This window comes from Neovison vison, chromosome 3, assembly GCF_020171115.1.
Source record: "Neovison vison isolate M4711 chromosome 3, ASM_NN_V1, whole genome shotgun sequence".
NCBI lineage: Eukaryota > Metazoa > Chordata > Mammalia > Carnivora > Mustelidae > Neogale > Neogale vison.
The window spans coordinates 17,652,067-17,662,567 of NC_058093.1; the positions used below are offsets into that span (position 1 = coordinate 17,652,067).

The window sequence follows — 10,501 nt, forward strand, 5'->3', positions numbered from 1 at the left end:
TATTTTAAAAAACAAAAGATTCTCTCTCCTTTTCCTTCTGCCCCTACCCCTGCTAGTATTCTCACTCTCTTAAAAAAAAAAAAAAACTCAATTTAATCTTCATACTTAATATTTCCAATCCTGTAATGTACTCAGACTCACTTTGTATACCATAAAAAGTAACAAATGTTGAAGGAAAATGGCCCTCTGCCTCAAAATCAAACTTCCTACTAAATGAGTATTATTTAATATCAAAATTACTTCATGTATAAACTGGAAACAACTATTCATCTGGTCTTTACGTTAATGGGTTTTTTCTTTTTAATTAAAACAAAAGCACTAAGGCATATCTCAGGGGAAAAAAAACCCTTTTTTTCCTTCATTTGTTCATGTAGACTCGTACAACTGAAGTTCTTTACCCTAACTCCAAAGGTGAAGTTCACAGAGCCTCCTTCACTCCTTAACATTTGTTCTAAGACATAAAAGAGAGGAGGGGCTTCTGGGTGGGTTAAGTGTCTGTCTCCAGCTCAGGTCAGGATCCCAGTGGTCGAGCCCTATGCTGGGCGCCCTGCTTACCGGAGAGTCTGTTCCTCCCTCTTCGTCTGCTCCTCCCTCAGCTCGTGCTCTCTCTCTCAAATAAATGAATAAAATCTTTTTCTTTTAATAAAGATTTTATCTACTTATTTGACAGAGAGAGGGAGAGAGAAAGACAAACAGTGAGAGAAGGAACACAAGCAGGGGGAGTGGGAGAGCAGGGAGCCTGATGCGGGGCTCCATCCCAGGACCCTGGGATCATGACCTGAGCCAAAGGCAGAAGATGCTGAATGGTGCCCCTCAAATAAATAAACAAAATCTTTAAAAAAAAAAAGATATTGGGGCACCTGGGTGGCTCAGTAGGTTAAGCCGCTCCCTTAGGCTCAGGTCATGGTCTCAGCGTCCTGGGATGGAGCCCCAAAATGAACAGGGCCTCCTGCTCAGTAGGGAGGCGGCTTCTCCCTCTTCCTGCTCTTGTCCTCGTTGCTCTCTCTCTCACCCTCTCAAAGAAACAAATAAAATCTTTTAGCAAGTAAGTAAATAAATAAAATACAAAGATATAAAGAGAAGAAACATATAATGCCCACATGATCTTAGTCAAATAGTATTTAAACACTATCACATGGTCTAATCCATGAAGAAGAAAAGATATACCCTAAGCTCCACTTTTTTTTTTAATTTTTTAAAGATTTTATTTATTTATTTGACGACAGAGATCATAACTAGGCATAGAGGCAGGCGGAGAGAGAGGGGGAAGTAAGCTCCCTGCTGAACAGAGAGCCCGATGCGGCACTCGATCCCAGGACCTTGGGATCATGGCCTGAGCTGAAGGCAGAGGCTTTAAAACCCACTGAGCCACCCAGGCACCCCCTAAAAGCTCTACTTTTTAACACACAATCAGCATCACTTCAAAGAAGAAAAAAATCCTAACCATACTCAATTTATTAACAGCAACTGTAGATATGATCTTCAGCTATGGAAATAACTTGTTGGGAACGTAAGTGGATCTATGCTCGCTTAAAGAGAATGCAAGCAATTAAGCACTTCAGAGCAGAGCAGAATACACACCCTTATTTATTACCAAAAGGCAAATGTAACCATTACTGAGAGTAGTCTCACAGAATGAGTATTTTCATGGCAAACATGTCCATATACTGGAATTCAAGAGCAGGAAATAATGGACAGGTGTAGGATTTTAAAAACTCCTTCCTAGGAGCATCTGGGTGGCTCAGTCAGATATACACCTGCCTTCGGCTCCTTCAAGGTCATGATCCTGGGGTCCTGGGATGAAGCCCAGTGCTGGGCTCCCTGCTCAGCAGGAAGCCTGCTTCTCCCTCTCCCCCTGCTTGTATCCTCTCTCTCAATCTCTCTGTCTAATCCCAGTGGGATCAAGCCCCACGTCAGGCTCTTTGCTCAGGGGGAGCTTGCTTCTCTCTCTTCCTCTGCCTGCCACATTGCCTGCTAGTGCTCTCTCTCTCTGACAAATAAATTAAAAAAAAAAAGCAACCTATCGTTTATTATAAAAAAAATAAAAATTATTAAAAATATCTGTCTCTCAAAAAAAAATTTTTTTTTAAAAGAAAAAAAGTTAAAAGGAAACTTAAAAAAAAAATCTGTCTCTCGGGATGCCTGGGTGGCTCAGTTGGTTAAGCAGCTGCCTTCGGCTCAGGTCATGATCCCAGCGTCCTGGGATCGAGTCCCACATCGGGGTCCTTGCTCGGCAGGGAGCCTGCTTCTCCCTCTGTCTCTGCCTGCCTCTCTGTCTGCCTGTGCTTGCTCTCTCTCCCTCTCTCTCTCTCTGACAAATAAATAAAATCTTTAAAAAAAAAAAAAAATCTGTCTCTCAAATGAATGAATAAAATCTTAAAAAACAACAACAATAGGAAAAAAAAAACCACCAACAACAATAGGAACAACAAGCCTTCCTTGATATTCTATGCTGAGTTTAATTGGAAAATAAAATGATTCCTTTCCATAGTTTCTTCTTTGCAGAAACGGAGGAATAAGACATTAGCAGGGAGAAATGGAAGACAAGCTTTTAACAAAAGCAACCTATGGCCCTTTCAGTCTCCCACAGCAACACATAAACCAATCTGACCAAAATATGAACATTATTCTCTTCGGGACTGCCACTGTACCACATCCATGCGGAAACTCTGTAAGTCCTGACTGTTCTTTTGAGTCTCGTGTTTCAGAAGCATGTTCATTTCACTGCCACAGCATTTTCCCCTAATTGCTACCTGTAATTTTATATTCTACCCCCTTTTAAGAGCTAGACCAACAACATACCTTACAATTTTTTTACATCCACCACCTAAATTCCCACAATGTTAGCTTTCTAATATATTTAATACAATTAAAAAAAAAATTTACTTATCCCGAGTCATATACTCGCGTGTCTTAAAAAACTTGTCTCCCCATTCTAACTTATTTCTGAAACAAGTCTTAATTCAACTTCACAGAGCTCAAAAACATAATGAGATACTAAATAGCTGAGTACATTCATTAAAAAACAACAACAAAGGGACGCCTGGGTGGCGCAGTTGGTTGGACGACTGCCTTCAGCTCAGGGCGTGATCCTGGAGTCCCGGGATCGAGTCCCACATCAGGCTCCCAGCTCCATGGGGAGTCTGCTTCGCTCTCTGACCTTCTCCTCGCTCATGCTCTCTCTCACTGTCTCTCTCTCTCAAATAAATAAATAAAATCTTTAAAAAAAAAAAAAAAGGCTGATTTGTATATAAAAAAAAAACACAACAACAACAACAACAAAAAAACTAACATCCCACATACCAATGTGAAAAGTGGTAAAATTAGACTCGGAAGTGATGAAAATCTGCCTACTGATGTGATCTGAAAACAACGATCAGGGAGAAAATTGCCTATCACCTGTAAACATAGATAATACTCAGCATAATTAAAGTTCAAAATAAAATATTTTAAAATTAACCAAGTAAGTGCTTACTGAATATACGTTTTGTGACAAATACTGTGCTCAAACAGCGCTGTACAAATAAGTCTGCATAATGAACTGAAATTAAATACGGCCTTTACACTAGTTGAGTTCCCTTAGCTGATTGATTCATTAGAAAGGTAAGGACAGTTTCTGCAGCAGTTGGGGAGGGCACTCTACGGCTCTGGTGGGGATCAGAGATGGTGCTCCAATCTGGTTCTGCTAATTACTAAGTGTGTGACCTTGGGCAAATTATTTAGGTTCCAGTTTCCTCCTTTGTAAAGAGAGAACTATAACAGCATGTACCTCATTGAGTCGTTTAGGAGAATTAAATTAGGTATTTCATGAACCGTACTTAGCATGGCACCCAGCACATAGTAATCACTTAATCTTAACTACTATTAAAAGCAGTAAGTAGTAGTTTATTGGTATTATCATTTTAATCTAGAATCTGCAGGGCTAAAATGCTCTCTCCAGCGGCTAGTGCTTTTCTGAATGGTACAGGGTAATTCTCCATTAAGTCAGGCCCTCCCACCTCCTTGGGGCTTGAGTAACAGAACCACTAAGAATTGTTTCCTATAATCTATATTTTTTTTCTATAATCTATATTAAGAACCCAATGTTAAAAGTATATATTTTAGGGGCTCCTGGGTGGCTCAGTGGGTTAAAGCCTCTGCCTTCAGCTCAAGTCATGATCCCAGGGTCCTGGGATCGAGCCCCGCATCGGGCTCTCTGCTTCGTGGGGAGCCTGCTTCCTCCTCTCTCTCTGCCTACTTGTGATCTCTGTCAAATAAATAAATAAAATATTAAAAGAAAAAAAGTATATTTTTTACATTTTATAGAGCATCTATATAGTGATGGAAAATACCAATGAGCAGCACTTGATTCGGTTACAGCATTGATGAACTCCATTAAACTATCCTTTACAACAAATGCTGAACTCCTATCCATGCCTCAGTCACTCTCCATCAGTACAGAAACCCTGTACTGCAGGACCAGAGGAAAAACTAAGTTATAGCTCTAGTCCTCAAAGTTCTTTCCTTCTAAGAATCTGAAACGAATGGTTTCTTTGTTGCTAAATTTCACATACACTTTTCCATCCTTATCTTACTTAACCTCTCTGCAGCTTTGACACTGTTGACCACTTTCTCTTTCTTGAAAATCTCTCCTTTCTGGCAGCTCAGTGGCTTCCTTTTTCTTACTTCCACCCTTAAATGTCCCTGCTCCGCAAGATTTTCTTCTTCTTAGTTTATAGGGTTGCAAGATCAAATGCCTAAACATGCCACAGGGGCCGGCCAGAGACAGACCGGCAAACTTTTGCTCATCTAAAGGAGGCTCACTCAAACCAGCTCCAGCAAGTTGTCCGGATTTTAAAAAAAAAAACAAGACAGAAAAAAGGGGAAAAAAAAAATACAGACCCAAGGTTTCTAAACCTTAGCCACTTTTCAGAAGTAGAAATCCAGGTTTCCACACAAAAATGCAAGCAGTCCATTAAACTGTTAAAATAAAGATGCCTGACCTTGACCAAGTAAATCTATTTCCTCATCTATGAAATGGCAGTGATATAGTCACAAACATATAAAAAGTGAATCAAGCAAAACATTTCTACAGCCTTTCATGTGCTCTTCCACTCTACATCTACCCCAAGACTACAGGTTATGAACCCAAGCCACATGCAGAACTGTAAACATGCAAAAATGCATTCTTCTGGAGAAGAATCCACAGAGTTCATCAGATTCCCCCAGAAGATTAAGAACCAGACTAAGCCAAATGTTTCTGCTTCTATGGCTGCAGCTGTCAGCCCTGTGAGGGTAGGGTGATCCCCCCCCCCCCCCAACAAGCTACGTCTGGCCAACCTATGCAGACCGCTTTACCTCAGTGAGCAGCCTCTCCACTGACTTCTCTCCATCTCCACTGTCAATGCCATGGCCTCAGTTCAAACCTTCCATCTCTCCTCAGCAGCTGCCTCACTGGCCTGTTCCTTCCACTCTGTACAACTTGGATCCTCTAAAACGCAATAATTTACTTGACCAAAGGCCTTCAGGGTCCGCGTAGGAACATAAAAGGAATCCAAACTCCCGAGACCACCAGAGCCCACCAACACTTCTTAGGCCGCAGGCCTGGCAGACCTCTCCCCTCCCACTATTTATTCCTGTTCCTACTACTCCTACAATTTGCAACACAGAATACTCTTTTGTCCTCAGGCATTTATTCATAGGAGCAGGTCCCACCTCTTGGAATGCCTTTCTAACTCCTCCCATTCGCTTAGGGCAGAAACCCTTATTAAAGTCTAGAAATCCTGGAAAGTCCTTCTCCTCTTTAAGGCTTACCCCTAGGCCAGAATAAATAGGTTTTCTCCCTCCAGGCTAATCTATCCCTTACCATTCAATGATGAATGTCAGCCTTCCCCCCCCCCACTAGACTAAAAACTCCTCAAGGGCAGAGAACAGTGTCTTTGTATAACAAGGCCACAGTGACCAGGAGGAAACTGATCTGGCAAGTGAATGGAACAGCCCTGGTTCTGGCAACTCCCATCATGCCTCAGGTAAACATCTCACCCTCCCCGGGTAGGCCGGCCAAAGTCACGGACTAGGGCTTCCTCAAAGCTATGCGGCTTACACCCTAGCAGGCCTAGAACTCCAAGTGTCAAAGGAGCAACTGACTACAAGTAAACCCACCTTTCCTCCCCACCGCACTTACCAATCTGCACTTATATCTGCCAACTCACAGAATTCAACAGCTAGACCACCATGAGCTGCTGAGACTTCTAGGAATACACTGCCAACTTTTTTACTGGCACAAAAACAGTTATTTGCCCCATGAAGGTAATTACACTATTCTATCTGCACTCAAATACTTACTAGTATTAGTAATATCTGTGGAACCAAGAACTTACATTGAAAAAAAAAATCTCACACCCAGAATAGTAAAAATCTTTGGAGGAAAATATTATATAAAAGTCATGCACCAGGCACCATTCTAGAAACTGTGCGATTCCAATCATTCAATGGCCACAGTAACCCATGGAAAAGGTATTACTATCACCCCTTTTCACAGATGGAGAAACTGAGACTTAGTGAAATTAAGCAATTTGTCCCATCACAGGAGCTACAAGGCCGGCAAAAGCGCTTAGTCAACAGAAAACTACACAACACTGTTAAATGGGAGATCCTAAGATTATGTTGCATGTACACACAATCACGCAACAAAATATGTTAACAGTGGTGAGTTACCTCCTGAATGTGAAAAACAGGTCTGAGCGGGATGAATAAAAGCCAGTATAACTTTAAGTCAGAAAAAAAGCAAACAAGCCAATAAGAGAGATGGTATTTAAATGGTTTTAATTAGGAGCACCTTGGTGGCTCAGTGGGTTAAAGCCTCTGACTTTGTCTCAGGTCATGGTCCCAGGGTCCTGGGATTGAGCCCCGCATCGGGCTTTCTGCTTAGCGGGGAGCCTGTTTTCTCCTCTCTCTCTTTCTCTGCCTGCCTCCCTGCCTACTTGTGATCTCTGTCTGTCAAATAAATAAATAAAATCTAAAAAAAAAAGTAAATTCTTTTTATAAATAAATAAAATGGTTTTAATTTAAAAAGGGTAAGGTGGATTAGGGGAATCGTTAACCAGGACCTACTAAGAGCCAAGCTGCACATGGGCTATCTCATCTAATTCTTGCATCACAAAAGTTGTATTTCCATCTTACAGATAAAGAAACCAATGATTAAGTAACCCACCCCTTGAAGAGCTGGGATCAGAACCCAAAGCCCAGTCACCACGCATCTGACTGCAGGATACCACCCTACAAATAAAATTTAACTGAGAAGCTGTTTAAAAACAAAGTACATTCGGGGCGCCTGGGTGGCTCAGTGAGTTAAGCCGCTGCCTTCGGCTCAGGTCATGATCTCAGGGTCCTGGGATGGAGTCCCGCATCGGGCTCTCTGCTCAGCAGGGAGCCTGCTTCCTCCTCTCTCTCTCTCTGCCCGCCTCTCTGTCTACAGTGATCTCTCTCTGCCAAATAAATAAATAAAATCTTGAAAAAAAAACAAAGCACATTCTGGGAAAGAATCAGAACCAGGAAACCTGGCGTATTGAGTGAAGGTGGGAAAAGATAGAGAGGCCTAAGGTTTTAACTTTAAGCTTTAGTTAACCCCCCAAGTGTCTCAAAAGAGCCAGAAGCATTCTGGGGAAAATCAGCCAAGACAGTGAGGACTCTGGGACAGACCCTTACCTGAGGGGAGTGGGAAGGAGATTCCACTGCTGTTTGTTTTGCAAAGCAGAATGGCATTAGCATAAGTTACAGGGACTTAAATGTGACTCCACTGTATAAACTGCGGAGTATCTGCTTTGGGGACAATTGGCGGCCTCCAATTCAGTCTCACCCATTCATCTATTGTCTACAAGTCACCAGGTGTGTGGGGGGAGAAACGGGGTGTTGCGCGTCCGACAATATTGCTAACTGTATTCAGATATAAATGACCTCTCATTATTCATAACTGCTGTTCCAAACCTGGATAGTGAGAGCTATGAACTCTTGGGAAACATCTCAGGTGAGAATGAATGGATCAGCACTTTTTTTTGAAATGACATATTTAATTTTGAGTGCTCTGACTTCGAAATTTTAAAACCCATATAAACTAAAATCTCATTTCTGTAAAATAGTAGTGTTTCATTTTTCTAAAATGACTTGCTGAAGAAAATAGCTGGGGTGGGAGTATACAAATTTCCTTATACAATCTTTCAGAGGAAATAAAATGTGATTATTTCAGACTCACAAATTAAAATAAACATCTACTTTTGAAACTAAATATTCAATAGTGAAAAATGCATTATCTTTGCAATTTAAAATTAATTCAGTATTTGTCCTGAAAGTCTCATTAGTTTCGAATAAAATGTAACTTAGAAAAATATCAAATCCTCCATTCCCTCAGGAGTAAAGTAGCCCACAAGGTGATTAGATTAGGAAATTATGTAGGTTTGGGACAGGATCCTTCTGAAAGCTTAGAAAACTAAAGTCGACAATATACCTTAAAGATCTTAATTTATGGGGCAAAGAGATCTTCTTTTTAAATCCTAAAATGTTGTAGGAAAAAAGAGACTCCCTGAATGATTTCTTCTATCCAACATGCTCTAAAAATAAGGGCGAGCTATAACAGAAGTAGCAATTCTGGGTACACAAGCCTATGAAAATGTCTGAGTCAATACGCAATTTCAATTCATCAATAAAGTTAAACAACCATTAAATGTAAGTTGCATTTTTGAATGAAATCCATACAACCTCAAATATCAAGCTTTCCTTAAGTAAAATGCTAACTGGCTGGGTATCTATCATTGTGGAGAAACAGAAGGAGTTTTATTTTAGGCAGACAAAAGGAAAAGAAAGCCACACTTAGTAAGAATCACAGAAGGAGTCTCACTTCCACGCCTGACAGAAGTCAGACCAAGTCATGGGTTATCTCTTGCTCTGCAAGGGGCAGCTTTTCACTAGGTAACAGTGCTCTGGGGGGGGGGGGGTGTGGTCAGAATGTGGAACACCTCTGCCAGCGAACTACAGCCTGATACCAGGCAGGACACACGCAGATACACAGCACATAATACCATAGGTCCACTAAAAAAAGAAAGGGGGGGGAAATAAAAATGAAAGAGGAAAAATAACCTCCAAACTTGCCCACACCAGGGGCTGGTAGTGGGGGGCAGAGGACATTAACATTTCCACTTCCATACTAAAGAACAACCAAAAGGAGGTTAAATGTAACCACAGGAAACATCCCATCCCTGAAAACCAGGAAATCTAGATTTGGAAATTAAAGTTTTTGACTTTTTTTTTTTTTTTTTGCAACTTTCAAAGCTCATGGCACCAAAATAAAGCTAAAATTAAATCCGTTTAAACATAGAAAAAAAAAATTACCAAAACCACACTGTGTCAGCTATGTTCAGTTCCCTGAGGGCTCTTCCACCGACCCTTCCGAGTTGTGGCAAGAACAAGTTTTCTTAAAATCCCTATTTTCTATCTCTAGGGTCAAACATAAGAATATCACATAAATTCAAAGAGTTATTGTCAGAATAGATAAACTGCTCATCCTCAAACTGCAGACCTTGTTTCAGGAGCTGCCCTGCCCACCTCCTCTCCCTCCGCCTAAATTGTAATGCTTCCAAGCGTGCCGACAACCAGGGTCTCCCCCTTGGGTTCTGCTCGTGTGTCTGATTTACCAGACACTGACCAAATAGGGCAGGAAACTCCTACGTCTGGGGGCTGCTCCAGAAATCCAGCCCCCTCTAATGACAGTCTCCTCGCCGGTCCCTACAGTCTTTCCCTCTGCGGGGACCGTCCAGAAAAGGGGGCATGAGACCCAAAGGAGTCCGGGAAGAAAGGAGGGGGGACGCTTAATCGGAAATGAACACCCCCGGTGTCTGGAGTAAGGGCTAAAAAGGCGATCAGGAGAGCCTACCCAGGAGAAATACCACCTGAATTTACCTCCTCCTCTCCCGCTGCAAAAGCCCAGTCACTAACTAATACGCTAAGAAAAATCCCTGGAAAACTTTTCCAGACGGGCAGAGAAGGCCCTCTCCCCAGCCCGTGGGGGCTCCAGGGGAACGGGCTGGAGTTTGCAGCCCAGGAAGGGCTCGCCGGGGAGTGGGGTGGGGCGCGGGCGAGGGGTACAGGGGCGGAGTACCTTCAATGGACAGGAACTGGCAAAGAGTTGCAAAATAGCCGAGTGCTCTCCCCCCACGCCCTCGGGGGTCGCGGGCGCTAGGACCAGGGCTCCCCGAAAGGAGGGCAACCCCCAATTCGGGCCTAAAAGGAAACTTTCCGGGCCGCGGCTGCACCTGACTCCTCACCGCCCCTCCACCCCACCCCACGCCCGCCAGGCCGCCCGCCCCGCCCCGGCCTGGCCGCCCGGAGCGCGTAGAGGGATAAATAAATTCAACTATTACCGGAATCGAGGGGGAGGGGGGCGTCTGCGAGAGACCAGGGCAAGGGGGCGGAAGGGTGCCCATTCCCCACTCCTAGGCCCTGACGCCCCCGTCCCGGCAACCGGGGCCTG

The 10,501-nt window shown here is 43.0% G+C and overlaps 1 protein-coding gene across 4 annotated transcripts in view; it reads right to left on the reverse strand.

The window, feature by feature from the left end:
• Positions 1-10,501, reverse strand: part of INO80D (INO80 complex subunit D) — a 61,107-nt gene that overhangs the window by 50,040 nt on the left and 566 nt on the right. Inside the window, exon 1 of one of the 4 annotated variants that reach the window (XM_044241403.1) lies at positions 10,392-10,473. The exons of 2 other annotated variants lie outside the window; for them this stretch is intronic. The gene's annotated coding sequence lies outside the window, so the exon portion shown is untranslated. Of the gene's footprint in view, positions 1-10,129; positions 10,155-10,391; positions 10,474-10,501 lie in introns of those variants that run through there. One more of the 4 variants, XM_044241404.1, reaches the window with a different exon arrangement.